Source organism: Gopherus evgoodei, chromosome 1 (assembly GCF_007399415.2).
Source record: "Gopherus evgoodei ecotype Sinaloan lineage chromosome 1, rGopEvg1_v1.p, whole genome shotgun sequence".
Classification (NCBI taxonomy): Eukaryota; Metazoa; Chordata; order Testudines; family Testudinidae; genus Gopherus; species Gopherus evgoodei.
In genome coordinates, this window is record NC_044322.1 from 87,107,371 (window position 1) to 87,121,849 (window position 14,479).

Below are 14,479 nucleotides of genomic sequence, written 5' to 3' on the forward strand. Positions count from 1 at the left end.
ATCCTTCGGTGATTACAGATGACTAATTTTAAAGAGACAAATTGACATCTCTTGGTATTGACACCCCCTCATCAATTATTGGGAGTGGACCACATCCACCCTGATTGTATTGGCCCTGTCAACACTGTTTCTCCACTTGTAAGGTAACACCTTTCTCTTCATGTGTCAGTATATTTATGCCTGCATCAGTAATTTTCACTCCAGGCATCTGAAGAAGTTGGGTTTAAGCTTAGGCCCAAATTGCCACCAGACTCCTCGTTTTTTTGACAATATACTACAGTACCATAAGGTACTGTGTGACTGACTGTAGCTGCTTTGTGTGATCCTCTGTACCTCAAGTAGCAGTCTGGACCCTCCATATTCACCACTGCAATATGATTAGATATGTTTTGTACAAAACATGCCTATGGGGTATCATTTGAAGTGTCTCAATCTGTTGAACATTAATATCCAGTTGGATTGTGTGAACTATCATTGTATGTGAAGTTACAAAGTATCGCTATGTGTTACTGAAATATCACAGTATGAGAGGCAATCCAAGTTGATGGGTTTGGAAGGCTCAGTGGTCCTACAGTCCAGTTCTTTTGATGAGCTGCTAGTAAAGTGTCCAGGAACAATAACATTCCACCATAGTGTTCTGGCTTCACACTAGCTTAGCTGCTGATAGATAAATGATCTTGACTGATACGGAGGTGGTGTATCTCAAAATGTCCTCTAAGTGTTTGTTCTGATTAGCATCATTTCGATTTTTTCATAAGTTCAGCTTTATGGCAGTTTTTTCATTCGGGCTCTGATTTCCTCTGCACAGTGAAATGCTGTCTGTCCTGGATGCAAAGAAAGTTGTGTCATCAGAGTAGTGCTGGCATTATATCCTGTGTCATAGCATGATCATTCCTGTAGGTCAGATACCTATTTTTAAATTAAAATTGTGATGGGTTTGTGACCTGTGGGGTTCCATTTATCATAGCTCTTGGGGAGTGGGATGGAAAAGCTGCTCATCATGACCCTTTGGGACCTGTTGGAAAGTAATGAGGAAAGTCAGTCTAGCTCACTTTCATTAACTGTTGCCAGCATATATATATATGGGTCAGCACCACCTAAACAGAAGTGTCAACAACAGCTGATTGTGTAGCATCAGCAGTGTCGCTTCACCTGTGGCCACTGTTATGAGTTCATCCATCAGTGTGACAAGTGACATGATCTGTCTAAGGCCTGACTGGGTGGGAGTCTAGGACACTGACAGACATCGGGTGATGCTGGAGACAGTTCCCTACCATCTTAATAATTTTGCACAGGAAGTGGGGCATGAGACCAGGCAATAATTGGTGTGGTTGTTGGTATCTAGTTTTTTTAAGAGTTTTCAAGATGGCTGTTAGCCAAGCATTCCCTGGAGGCTTTTATCAGCTAGCAGAAGCATATCTAGATTTCAAATGATAGCATAGACTTCTTTCACCAGCTTTAGTACGTCTATTCTGCAGAACAGAACCCGTTTTGTCAAAGAGGATAGTTGGCACACTGCTGTGTGCTTCAGAAAGTTTTTTGTAAGCACTTCAGTCTTCTGATTTCATGTTTCGATTGCTGAGATAATCGGAGAACTATGGTAATATGTGTAGGTGATGTGGTTGTTAGGCCTGAATAAAGATATAGCAGACGAAACAGGTATGCCAACCTGACCAAAGTCAGGCTAATAGAGGTTTCTGGGTAATCCTTGTGTGGAAAATACTGAGAAGCAGCATGTCTCACAAACAGCTGGAAAAAGTAAGATAAGAAAGGGCTGCATTCTTGTGTGCAATGTGCTGTGTCAAGAACAGCTAGTTTGTTTAAAGAACAGATAAGGAATATCCTGTATCTCTCTCCCTATCTCATTTCTTGATTCTGTTCTGTATCTGTTCTTCACTCCTTGTTCCTAACTTTTGGTGTTCATCACCATGATTGATAAGAGATTGTTAGGATGTCATGTTATTAATCACTTAATGTTGCTATAGGTACACACGTATGTATACAAAAGATTTTGGGTTTAGTTGTTAGGAGAAGGGGGTGGGAAATTGCATAATCAATGCAATAATCAATGACACGATGGAACTCTATATAAATCTATCTTATTTGTAAAGAGCAAGCTGGTTCTCTTTGGAGACGGGCTGCTCTCTATTGTTGTGTGCACTCTTCAATAAAGAGCTTTTTGATCGGACCTTGCTGGTGTTGCCTGTCTCTCTGCGGTCAGACAATGAACCTCGCTGTCTGGGTTCAGGTCCCTGACATGGTGATAAAGGACTTTGGGCCAGACAGAGAGTCAATTGCTGTAGACAGTAGGTGATCATCATATTTTACAAGTCTTAGATCTCTTGATGCTTGGGGAAAATATGCCCAGCCAGGGAGTTTTGCAAACTTAGAGCCCAAGAGCTTCTGGTTTGTGGCTGCTCTGTATTTGGCTGTGTTTCTACTCAGGAAGGACTGAAACCTCTGAAGGAAGTGCTGGTCAGACAAGATAAGGGGCATGGACATTGTACCCAGTGTCTACCCTTCCATTCAGGTTCAGTTCTAATGTGTAACTTGCTGAATGAGCGAGATTTGGTGAGTCTTAAAGACGCTTTTATGGAGATGTGGATCTTTATAGCTTCCTACTAAACCATTCAATCAGAGGAGGGATGGGCAGGTGAATCTTCTCCTGGGGGAGGCTAGCCTCTGCCCAGCCACTTCTGACCAAGGCCCTATCTCTGATGGCCGATGCCCTGCCCACTTACTGTTGTCACCCCATGGCCCCAGCCGGGATGGTGGCGCCACCCCATAGCCCCACCCCACCCATGGCCCCACCCCATTAATCCCCTTCCCCTGAGGCCCTGCCCCTGCTCATTCTTTTCCACGTCCTTTCCCCCACTGTTCCCCTGAGACCGGAAAAGCTCTACAACCCCACCATAGAGAGCTTCTCCAGCCCCAGGGCTGTGGCACTGAAGTTTTCTGGGGACCCCAAATGGGCCAGAGCCCCTAGGCATAGGACCCGTGGGCCCATGCAGTAATCCGACACTGCTCCCCCTATGGAGTGTGATGTTTGGGGAGGCTTAGCATCCCCCAGCCTCCATTATATGCCACCCATGCATACAGTAACCATCTCCAGTTACATCAGGTAGTAATTCTACTTCATGCTGCAGAGTCAGGCATAGTTCACATGTGAATTCAGACATTTCCTTCCATACTAGGATTTTTACATCCAAACACTTCAGCAATGAGTGCCATAGAGATGCTTATAGTTAAATAAATGTATGTATGTCTATCTGTTCCTGGCAAAGAACAAAACCTCGCACATAACAAAATTTAACAGTTTTCATTGTGTCTTGCCTTTTATTAGGCACATTTTATTTTTGTGCACACTCCATATCATACAATATGTAGAAGAACCCAAGATTAAAATATTTCTTGATTCACAGTAAAAGTAGATTATAATCAGTAACATCTGGCCTAGTCATATTTTTCAGAATGTGGCAGAACTATCTCCGACTGGCTAGAAAAAATGTAAATATATAAGTGCACCTTATTTTTTTACAGAATGTGACAATGATTTCTTTCAAATGACAGTTTCTACTATAGAGTTATCATTGCCATATTCAGTCTCCTCATTAGTGCTCCTTCTCAGCTGCAAGCCAGTCTCATACTACATCCACCTGTGCAGTTTAGTAGTCTTCTGAAACCGTTATCCAAACAATGAGATTGTTTTCTCAGTTGTTGTTTCCTTTGATATCTGCAAACATGATCGCCACTTATAATTCTGCTCAGAGCAATATCTTTCACATGCAAATTAAACTGTCATTTTGTAACAGTTAGTCTTATTAAAAATTATTATTCCCTCAGTGGGCAGAGGCAGCATGGCGGTGACATGTTCTCTAGGGGAAGGGATGGAACATTTGAATGCATGACAAATCTCTGCTTCAGGAAAATAAGTGCATCCTTATAACTAAAGTGAAACTAAGTGAATTTCATTCTCATCTCAGTTTCTAGGGTGCCTTGAAGTGCATTCATGAACACACTATAAACATACAATGTTAATCCTATGGTAATAGCAGCTGTGTTTCTAACTAACTCCCTTGCACTCTGAGTAGGCCACTCTAGGAAATTCTGCCCCTAGCACTAAGTCAGGGCCAGCTCCAGGCATCAGCATTCCAAGCAGGTGCTTGGGGCAGCAATCTGCAAGGTACAGCAGTCTGTGTGTTTTTGCCCCCAAGCAGTGTGCTGAATTGCCGCCACGGACGGCAGAGGCAGTCCATGTGCCATTAGGGCGGCACGCACATTTCCACTGCAGTGGCAATTTGGCGGCAGCTTCTGTCTTCATCCGGAAGGCAGAAACTGCACCAACGTGGACAGCTGAACATAGAAGCTGCCACCGAATTGCTGCTGCAGCAGAAATGCATGTGCCGCCCTAATGGCACATGGACTGCCCCTGCCGTCTGTGGCGACAACTTGGCGTGCTGCTTGGAGCGACAAAAACAGAGCCGGTCCTGCTCCAAGTGTAGACATGCCCAAAGAGAAAGACAGACAGTATAGAATGTGTGCATGAAGTGTAGGCTGTAGTCCATGTCAGTTGTGTAGTTGTGAGTGTTCAGGGTCACTTTTAAAGCATAACTAAGAACTCTTGAGCCTTGCCCTGACAAGCTAATCAAATGCCATTAAAATTGGATTAAAGCTGAACAATATTTGTCTGTAATAGACAGGTTTGAGCTGCTAGGGAGAGCAACTTTTGTAAGCTGCTGAGACAGTACTCCTGAATGTTGAATTTTAACACTTTTCTTAGAAGCTTCATTCATTGTTTAATAACATGTAAGCATTTGGGGTTCATCCCTTTAGATCTTGTACAGCCGAAATTCTGAGAGAACTGGTTGCTCAGAAAAGTCGGATTGAGCCCTTTCAGTTGCTGGTCCAAAGCAGATCACTGCCATGAATAAGCTGGGTCCCCCTTTATGAACATAATGATGTAATTCTTGTGGACTGTTTGTAGAGTTCCTGTTCACTTATACCATTCACCCTTTAGTTCACAAAAGTAATAAGTGAAACTCATTAGCAACACAGAAGTTAATCTGACACACAGAGCATTGTCAAATATAAAAAGTAAGCAATATGTGTGGGGGAGAAACAATATTTTGTCGCTACTCCTTTTTTAATCCTTTGTGTTCTTTTTAAAATTGCAAGTAGATTTTGTTCAGACCAAAATGTGATTTTTTTTTTAGCTGACTTTCTCCCTGTAAAAAATCCATGATCAGTGATTCTCACAACACCTATACAGTCACATTGTCTCCTTGTTGTATTAGTTGGCAAAGATGCTGCCAGTGTTACTGACATGCAAATATAGAGAGCCAAAGATCTGGAATATGGGTTTTTTATATACTTAAAAATTCAGACACTTAGGCCGTGCCAGAATACTGAGGAGGTTTAAAATGGATTAAACTAAAGTGACTAGTAACATCTTGTAAAACAGCCATCCAGCAGGAGACTATTTGTGAATCCTCCTTTAATACTAACCCTCATAAGGACATTTGCTTCAAATGCTTGCAGCGCGATCACCAAAGGGAAATATTGTAAATCCATGGATTGTTTGGTTTCAGTACATTCCATATCTTTCTAATACATTCTGAGCAAAGACATATTGTGGAGGTCACATTTCAGATTGAAACACTATGTGAAGCCAAAGTCACATAACTCCCATTAATAGGAGTTGTGCGATGGGATCTCCACACACTGCAATAAAAATGTTCAACTGCTGAATGAGTTAAGATATATTTCAACTGATGCTAAGGCCCAGTTGTTAAGCTCACTGCTTCTTATAGACTGGTTTGTGACTAAAAGGAGGTGAAGATTACAACGGCCTCTATTTTAAAGAAGGTGGTGGGAGGAATGGCTTGTAGCAGAACTAGAGAAAGAAAATGACCTTTTGGATGTATACTAAGCATCACATCTATAATATCTGGTCCATACTGCTTTTCTCTGATCATTCCAGAACATCTAATAAAGTTCTATGTCAAATTGTGTGTAAAGACCTTGATTCACTCCTGTACCTGAGGTACACTCAGTACAGAAAAGGTGAGCTGTGAGGGAACTGTCTACATCTCCCCGATTCTGTGTAGTAGTCTGAGCAGGCCTGTTCTTGTCCTGGCAGCATGAGTTAAAGCAACCCAGGGTTTGCTCTAATGACAGAGGTGTATGCTGGCTGAGAATCAGTAAAGAGGAACTCTGTCCCACTCACTAACCGTTTTTAACATACTCATAACATGTTCCCTCTCTCCTCACCTCTGACATGCTCCCTACACTAGTGTAATGGGGTTGGTTGGAACAGGAGCCAGCTCTGGTGCCTTTACATGAGCTGAGAGTTCCCCCACATTGGGAGAACTTTCTGCTAATGAATTATGGACACGCAACCTGAGCGGATATAAGGAGTAGGCTCAGGATGAAGAATCTGGCCACCATTCCCCACAATTCATTAATATGCTAATTGTATATCTACATGCTAGTTAATAAGATTGTAAGCTCTTGATTATAGATTATATTTGTTCTTTGTAGTTTTGTGAACGTAAGTTATAGTGTCATTCTCTCACTTTTGTATGGTCCCTTCATGATAAGCATTTTTTATATTCATGTTCATGCTTATCTGGCAATCAAATGATACTGAGTGCAGTTTCCTCTGATTCTAAGGCTATTCCTGCATCTCTCAGACTCTACCTTCTAGGCTTCCTCTATTCTTCTGTAAAGTCTTTATTAACATTATCATGTAATGTAGGTGCCTAACTCTTCAAGTGAATGACTGCTCTGGGGTTTTTCAAAAGGCTGAATGGAAATGCTGTCAGACAAGTATTCCTCCCATCACCCTCCACCCCCTTAATATTTCTTCCTGATGCTTATCATTCTTGAGTTTCTGCTACTGTACCTTGAAAGGCTCTTGAGATGTATGGATAACATTATGAGCAGGAGGAGGCCATGATGGAAGGAATAATGACTTTCTGGAAACATTACCTTTCCCCTTTCTCCCTGATTTATTCTCACTATTTTCAGTTTAGCAAATTGTGAGCTTCAGTGAGTCCTTTCCTTATCTCCAGTCTATTAACATCTTCAGATGTTTTAGTTCATCAATTCAGGTAATGCAAGCATATGGAGGTTGAAGAATTGTTTTGTAGTCGAATGCATGCATCTATAACTGGAGCTGCAGCCACTGATAAAGGCTGAAGTTGGTAATGTAGCTACCTTCTTTATTACAGTAAAATGAATGAGACTGATCAAAGTGAAAACAATTAAACATAACTTTAATGAGAAAAGCTCTGTACAGGAGCAACAGACAGTGACAGAAAGCTAGTGAAAAACAAAGAAAAGTTGTTAAACAAAAGCTTCACTAAATTGTATTTCTTGATATAATGCTGTCTTTGTATATTTATAGAAAGACAGTGAACAAAATACTTTGCTAATAAAAGGAGGTACATCTTGACATTATGGGAAATATCCCCAAGTACTCAGGAGCGGCGCCAGGGTTTTTGGCGCCCTAGGCGGGGGTCCTTCCGCGCTCCCAGTTGTTGGCGGCAATTCTGCTGCAGGGGGGTCCTTCTGCGGCTCCCGATCTTCGGGGCAATTTGGCGGCGGGTCCCGGAGTGAGTGAAGGACCCGCCACAGAATTGCCGCCGAAGACCCAGAGCGCGGAAGGACCCCCTGCCACCGAATTGCCGCTAAGGGTGGCAAAATGCCTCCCCCCCCAAATCCTAGCATCCTAGGCGACTGCCTAAGTCGCCTAAATGGAAGTGCCGGTCCTGCAAGTACTCCAGAGCAGGACTCAATGTGCCTGGAAAAGGCATTTATTGGTCAGCATAGTAACACCATTTCTGCAAACAATAACTATGCCAACAACACTTTGTAGCATACACCTGGCCCAAGTCCAAGAAGTAATGGTTACACTGATTCTAGTACGATTTGTGGTCATTCTTGTCTACTCCATGGATGCATTCCAAAATCTTGGTGAGTGCTGAGAAAGCCCTATGTCTGACTCTCATAGCCTGACCAGTGAAGCTTCTCATAGTTCCTGAGGAACATAGCTGTTGAGGGAGATAGCTGGAGGAAAGACAGGTGTTTTCAGATGTATTTTAGGCCAGGTTCATGAATGGTCTTGAAGATTAACACCAAGACTTTGAATTTGACACTATGGGTAAAATTTTCCAAAGTGCCTAAGTGATCTAGGAGCCCACGTCTCTTTTTCAAACATCACATAGCTATTTAGGAGCCTAATTCCCACTGAATTTCAATTAGACTTGGACTTCTACATGTCTAAGTTACTTTTGAAAATGGAGATTTAGGCAGTTTTGAAAATTTTACCCTAATCCTACTTTTCTGACATTGAACATATACAGCATGAGTGAAGATGTGCTGACAACACACTATGTATCACTTGCACTCTCTTGAGTGGTTTAAATTGTTCAGAGTATCTCCCCCAGTCTACTTCGCATGCAATAACTGGATTGGGAATGGGAGAGGTCTTTATCCTCACATTCATCACTTCTGTACCTTTATTGCCTTGCATCTGATATCCTATCATGGCCTGGCTCTGATAGTGGCACTTACTATTATGCAGTCATCTGACTAACTAGAGTGCATTTTTTAGTTGTGAACTGCGGATCTCGAGCTAAAATCGTGAGCCTCCACAGCTTGAGCTAAAGGACTGAATCCTATAACTGGAGCTCTAACAGACTCATATCCTCTGTGGGTCAGTCAGAGGGGGAAATGCATCATCCACACTGATGGTTGGGTTATGCATCAACTTTTCATGTCAGCTTCCCCAAAACTGCAGTTTTCCTCAGGAGCACTTTGAACAATACTGCATTCTTTCTAATTTCCTGATGTGAATAACAGTTGACATAATCCTTTCAAACCCATTATATATACCCAAACAATAGCAATCTGGTGTGTTCTTTTCCTCCCATCTGTCTTGTCCTGTCATTCATGAACTCTTTTTTCCTCCTTTAATGTGCTTGAGAAGGGATTCTCCAAGTAGCCCTACAAACTGTAGGTAATTTTACTAAATTGACTAGATTTAGTCCCAGTTACTTTGTATCAGTAGGAGCTGTCTCAAAGGCATTTGAAGAAATAAACAAACAAATAAAATCCACAACACCTATCTAAGCTTAATATGACTTTTTTCCAAAATGTAAAGAATAAAAGATTCATTTTCTTCTGCTCCTGCAGGGATCCACAGAGTACATCTACCACTCAGCAAAAATAATACAGAAGGCAGCTGGACCATCCCTACAGGAACTACATGAATTAAATAAAATAAATAAATGAAGCTCTATTACTTCTATTTCTACTTTGGTAACATCTAGAGCACTCAACTGAAATCAGAACTCCATTATACTAAGCACTCTGCAAACATAGGTTGCTCCTGCTCTAAAGAGTTTACAGTGCACAGACATGTCAACACAAAAGTTGTACCATTTTAACTACCCACAGACAGCACTTTCCCTTTCCATGTTCAGATCCAATGGGTTTTCATTTGCTTTGTCTGTGGAGACAGATGAGATGATCTAAATTAAAAATATTGTAATCCTCAGGGAAAAGTAATACAACTACGGCTGTCAATTAATCACAGCTAACTCTCGCGATTAAAAAAATTAACTGATTAATCACACTGGTCAACAATAGAATACCAATTGAAATGTGTTAAATATTTGTGGGTGTTTTCCACATTTTCAAATATATTGATTTCTATTACAACACAGAATACAAAGTGTACAGTGCTCACTTTATATTATTTTTATTACAAATATTTGCATTGTAAAAATGATAAACAAAAGAAATCATTTTTCAATTCACCTCATACAAGTACTGTAGTGCAACCTCTTTATTGTGAAAGTGCAATTTACAAATGTAGATTTTTTTTGTTACATAACTACACTCAAAAACGAAACAATGTAAAACTTTATAGCCTACAAGTCTACTCAGTCCTTCTTGTTCAGCCAATTGCTAAGATGAACAAGTTTGTTTACATTTATGGGAAATATTGCTGCGTGCTTCTCCTACACAATGTCACCTGAAAGTGAGAACAGGCATTGGGATGGCACTTTTATAGCTGGAATTGCAAGGTATTTATGTGCCAAATACGCTAAACATTCATATGCCCTTTCATGCTGTGGCCACCATTCCAGAGGACATGCTTCCATGGTGATGATGCTCATTAAAAAAATTATGCATTAAATTTGTGACTGAACTCCTGGGGGGTGAATTGTATGTCTCCTATTCTGTTTGACCTGCATTCTGCCATATATTTCATGTTATAGCAGTCTCGAATGATGATCCAGCACATGTTCCTTTTAAGAACACTTTCACAGCAGATTTGAAAAAATACAAAGAAGGCACCAATGAGAGATTGCTAAGGATAGATACAGCACTCAACCCAAGGTTTAAGAATATGAAGTGCCTTCCAAAGTCTGAGAGAGACAAGGTGTGGAGAGTGCTTTAAGATGTCTTAAAAGAGCAACACTCCAATGCGGAAACTACAGAACCCGAATCACCAAAAAAGAAAATCAACCTTCTGCTGGTGGCATGTGACTCAGATGATGAAAATGAATATGTGTTGGTCTGCTCTGCTTTGGAATGTTATCGAGCAGAACCCGTCATCAGCATGGATGCATGTAATCTGGAATGGTGTTTGAAGCATGAAGGGACATATGATTCTTTAGTGCATCTGGCATGTAAATATCTTGTGATGCCGGCTACAAAAGTGCCATGTGAATGCCTGTTCTCACTTGCAGCTGACATTGTAAACAAGATGTGGGCAGCATTATCTCTTGCAAATTGTTACCAAACTTGTTTTGAGCAGTTGGCTTAAGTAGGACTGAGTGGACTTGTAGGTTCTAAAGCTTTAAAGCTTTACATTGTTTCATTTTTGAATGCAGTTATTTATTGTATGTAATTCTACATTTGTAAGTTCAATTTTCATTATAAAGAGATTGCACTACAGTACTTGTATTAGGTGACGTGAACTATACTATTTCTTTTGTTTTTTTAAGTTCAAATATTTGTAATAAAATAAATATAAAGAGCACTGTATGCTTTGCATTCTGTGTTGTAATTGAAATCAATATATTTGAAAATGTAGAAAACATCCCAAATACTTAAATAAATGGTATTCTATCATTGTTTAACAGTGCAATTAATCACAATTTTTTAAATTGCTTGACAGCCCTAAATACAACCCTTTCAATATTGTACATATTCTACAATTTCCACTTCTGATTATATTTTTAAATAAGAAAGGCCCTGCTGTCATTTAAAAATTAGGAATTACCAATTCTCTTTCTGTTTAAAAATTGTTCAGCTTTTTAGGTCATAGCTGTCAATTTCTCGAACTGACATTTAAAACAAAATCTCTGTGACCATTCACTGTTGTTTTTTTTTTTTTTAAAACAGGATAATTTATATGAGCTCTACTTTCTCCATTTTACCAATAATTTACTACCTCTACTGGTTCTGCCATGTAAGAATTCTGGTAATTAAGTGTCAGAAAACCAAATAATTAATCCATTATGATTAACTACAAGAATCACACCTTCACAACTGCAAGACTTAGTTAAGACTTACTTATACTCCATTCTAGTCTATGTTTTAACTAACAGTCTTTCTTTTAATATTATCATAGTCATATCGTTCTTTTTCTTCAAATTTTTCTTACTTTAGCAAATTTAGCTATACAAACTGTATACTTTTGTCTTCCTGAAAACACAGATGGAAGCACACTCACATGGGAGTCTGAGAGAGAGAGAAAGGGAAAGAGACATGGAATTGCTCTATAAGCTAATGTGCGGAACTAAGCTCTGTGTTTTTGGATGAGACTGTGTTGCTGGAATATAAATTAACATTTGAGTCTAATGATACTATGTGCAAAGCCAACACAACTTCTAATTAATTATGGTTCTATCATGCCAAAATATTACTTTATTCTAAGGAGAACATTACAGTTGAAGAATAATGATTGCCCACACTACAAGCATCCATTACTTTTCCTTCTGCTTGGGTCTAATTCATTAACATTTGCAGCAACTTTTATGCAGTAATTTTCATAATCCTTATTAATAAGCAGTAACAGTAGACATGGATGTCTCTCTCCTTGTGATGGATCTGAAGATGTACTTTATACTGTCACACAGTTGTTTTAAGATTAAATTCATAAAAGCAAGTTTCCTGAAAGTTAAGACAAGAGAGCTTTTAAAGATAATTTAATCACAACCTGATTTGCAGAAACACAAATACTTTCAGCCTCTGCATATTACCTATTACTATGGCCATGTAATCACTGCAATTCTGTGGCCGCAGAAGAAATTCAGAATTTATCAGATTTATCCATTTATCACAGAGGCTTCAGAAGTCGTGCTATAGTCACAAAAGCTGGAACTGATCTACACTATGTGTTAACTAAACCAGGTTTCAGGAGACAGCCGTGAAAATTGCTTCAGATCACAAGTCATTCTATACAGTAGGCTGAGTCAAAGTGGTCAATGTCTCCTTGTCTGTCCTAATCTTTATGGCTGCAGCTGCTGCAGCAGCAATTCAAGAAGCCACAGTGCCATAAGGTTCCTTCTGCAGAGCCACCATCTTAACAGTGCTGCTTCTTTTGTTTTTGATTTCTTTATTATACATGTAGCTCTTCTCTTGTTGTTGTTGCTGCTTTTTGACACAAAAAGAAAGTGCAGGACTCTGGAATGTTTCACTTAGGAGGAGAAATTGACAATAGTCAGGCATTTCTTTGGTACAATCTTGTCTATTTACAAAGAATGTACAAGTCCTGTATCTCTGAAGACAGAAGGAATCAAATAATAGGAAATAGGCAGATTCTTTTTGCTCACAGCACCATTCAGACACAGGCACAACACGCAGCAAGAACTGATGTCAAAGTGGAGAGAAAGTTTGTGTGTGTAGGGGTCGGTTATTTCTAATTGTTTCAGATTGAACTTCTAGCTGTGTTTCTATTTGATATCTTCATTTTTATTGCAAATACACATTTAAACATTTCATCATTCTATCTAGTAGTCTATATTTTCCCAAGTTCTTTCCTGGTTTTCAAGAATCTTCACTTTTCCAAGTAGATGACCCCTTAGTCTGTAACCTACTTTCCTTCCATGATCTTTTGTGTGTTTTGCTTGTGTATGTTTCTTCCATTTCCCCATTGTTTCTCCATATGACTCTTGCCTGTACTCGTGCAGGGATTTACTTCCTAATGCAGTTCAGACAGTCTTTTCTTACTTTTCCCTGACTGACTTTGCTCACAACCACCATATGAGCTGCAAATTGCTGCCATTGTCATTTCCCATTCCAGGAATGAGCAGACAAAGGAGCACATTTTGCAACTCATGCACTTGAAATGGGAAGTGACAATGGTAGGGTTTTTTTGCAGCCCATAAACGCTGGTAATGGGGATATTATTTTGCTGCACTGCAAATCTAGTAAGTTTGTGTTTCCTATCTTCACAGACCAAGTATTCAAAAGGGAAAATGTGATATCTGTTGATTGTGTGGTGAATTTAGACAGCAAATTTATATTATTAAAATCATATATTCTGGCATGATTTTGCTGTCAATTAACACTGCTGAAGAATTTTGATGTGGCTGCAGTGGGACCCAATCTATCCCTAGAGAATTAGAAGATTCTCAGCATGTGTTTGAGCTAACAAGAGAAAATTTCATTAGAGCTCTTCTCATAAAAATGTTACTCATATAGCAGCTCATTTCCTTTTTTCTTAATCATAAGTTGAAGAATTTGTACAGAGCCTGACTCTGTTTGCAGCAGTCTTAACTGTTGCTCTTCAGAATTTGGAATATTGTTCTGTAGCATTGCAGGGGCTGTCAGCTGCCTCTGTATTTAATTGCTGACCCACTTGCATGCTTTCATTATCCAAACAGTATAGATTCCCAGACTCATGCTTTCTGTCTATTACAAAAGCAGTACAGCTTAGATAAAAGTGAGTTGTTTTAGCAAAATGCATAGATTATTCTATACCATCTCATACAGGAAGAGAAAACATGGTTAAGTTTTTACTTATTTATTTTTAACATTTAATAGTGGCCACAAGTGCAGGACTGCCCAGAGGGGGAGGGCAAGAGGGGCAATTTGCCCCAGGCCCCGCAGGTGCCCCCACGAGAGTTTTTTGGGGCCCCCTTCTCATAAACAGATAGTTAAGGGTTAATGTCTTTTTTTACCTGTAAAGGGTTAACAAACAGGGAACCAAACACCTGACCAGGGGACCAATCAGGAGACAAGATACTTTCAAATCTCGGTGGAGGGAAGCCTTTGTTTGTGTTTTTTGGGTTTGGCTTTGTTCTCTTTGGGCTCTGAGAGTGACCACCCGTACCTACAGGCTTTCTAATCTTGTATTCCAATTTTGTAAGTACAAAGATAGAAATGAGGTATAGTCTTTTTATTTGTTTTTCTTTATTTGCAAATGTGTATTTGGGTGGAAGTATTTTAAATTGTA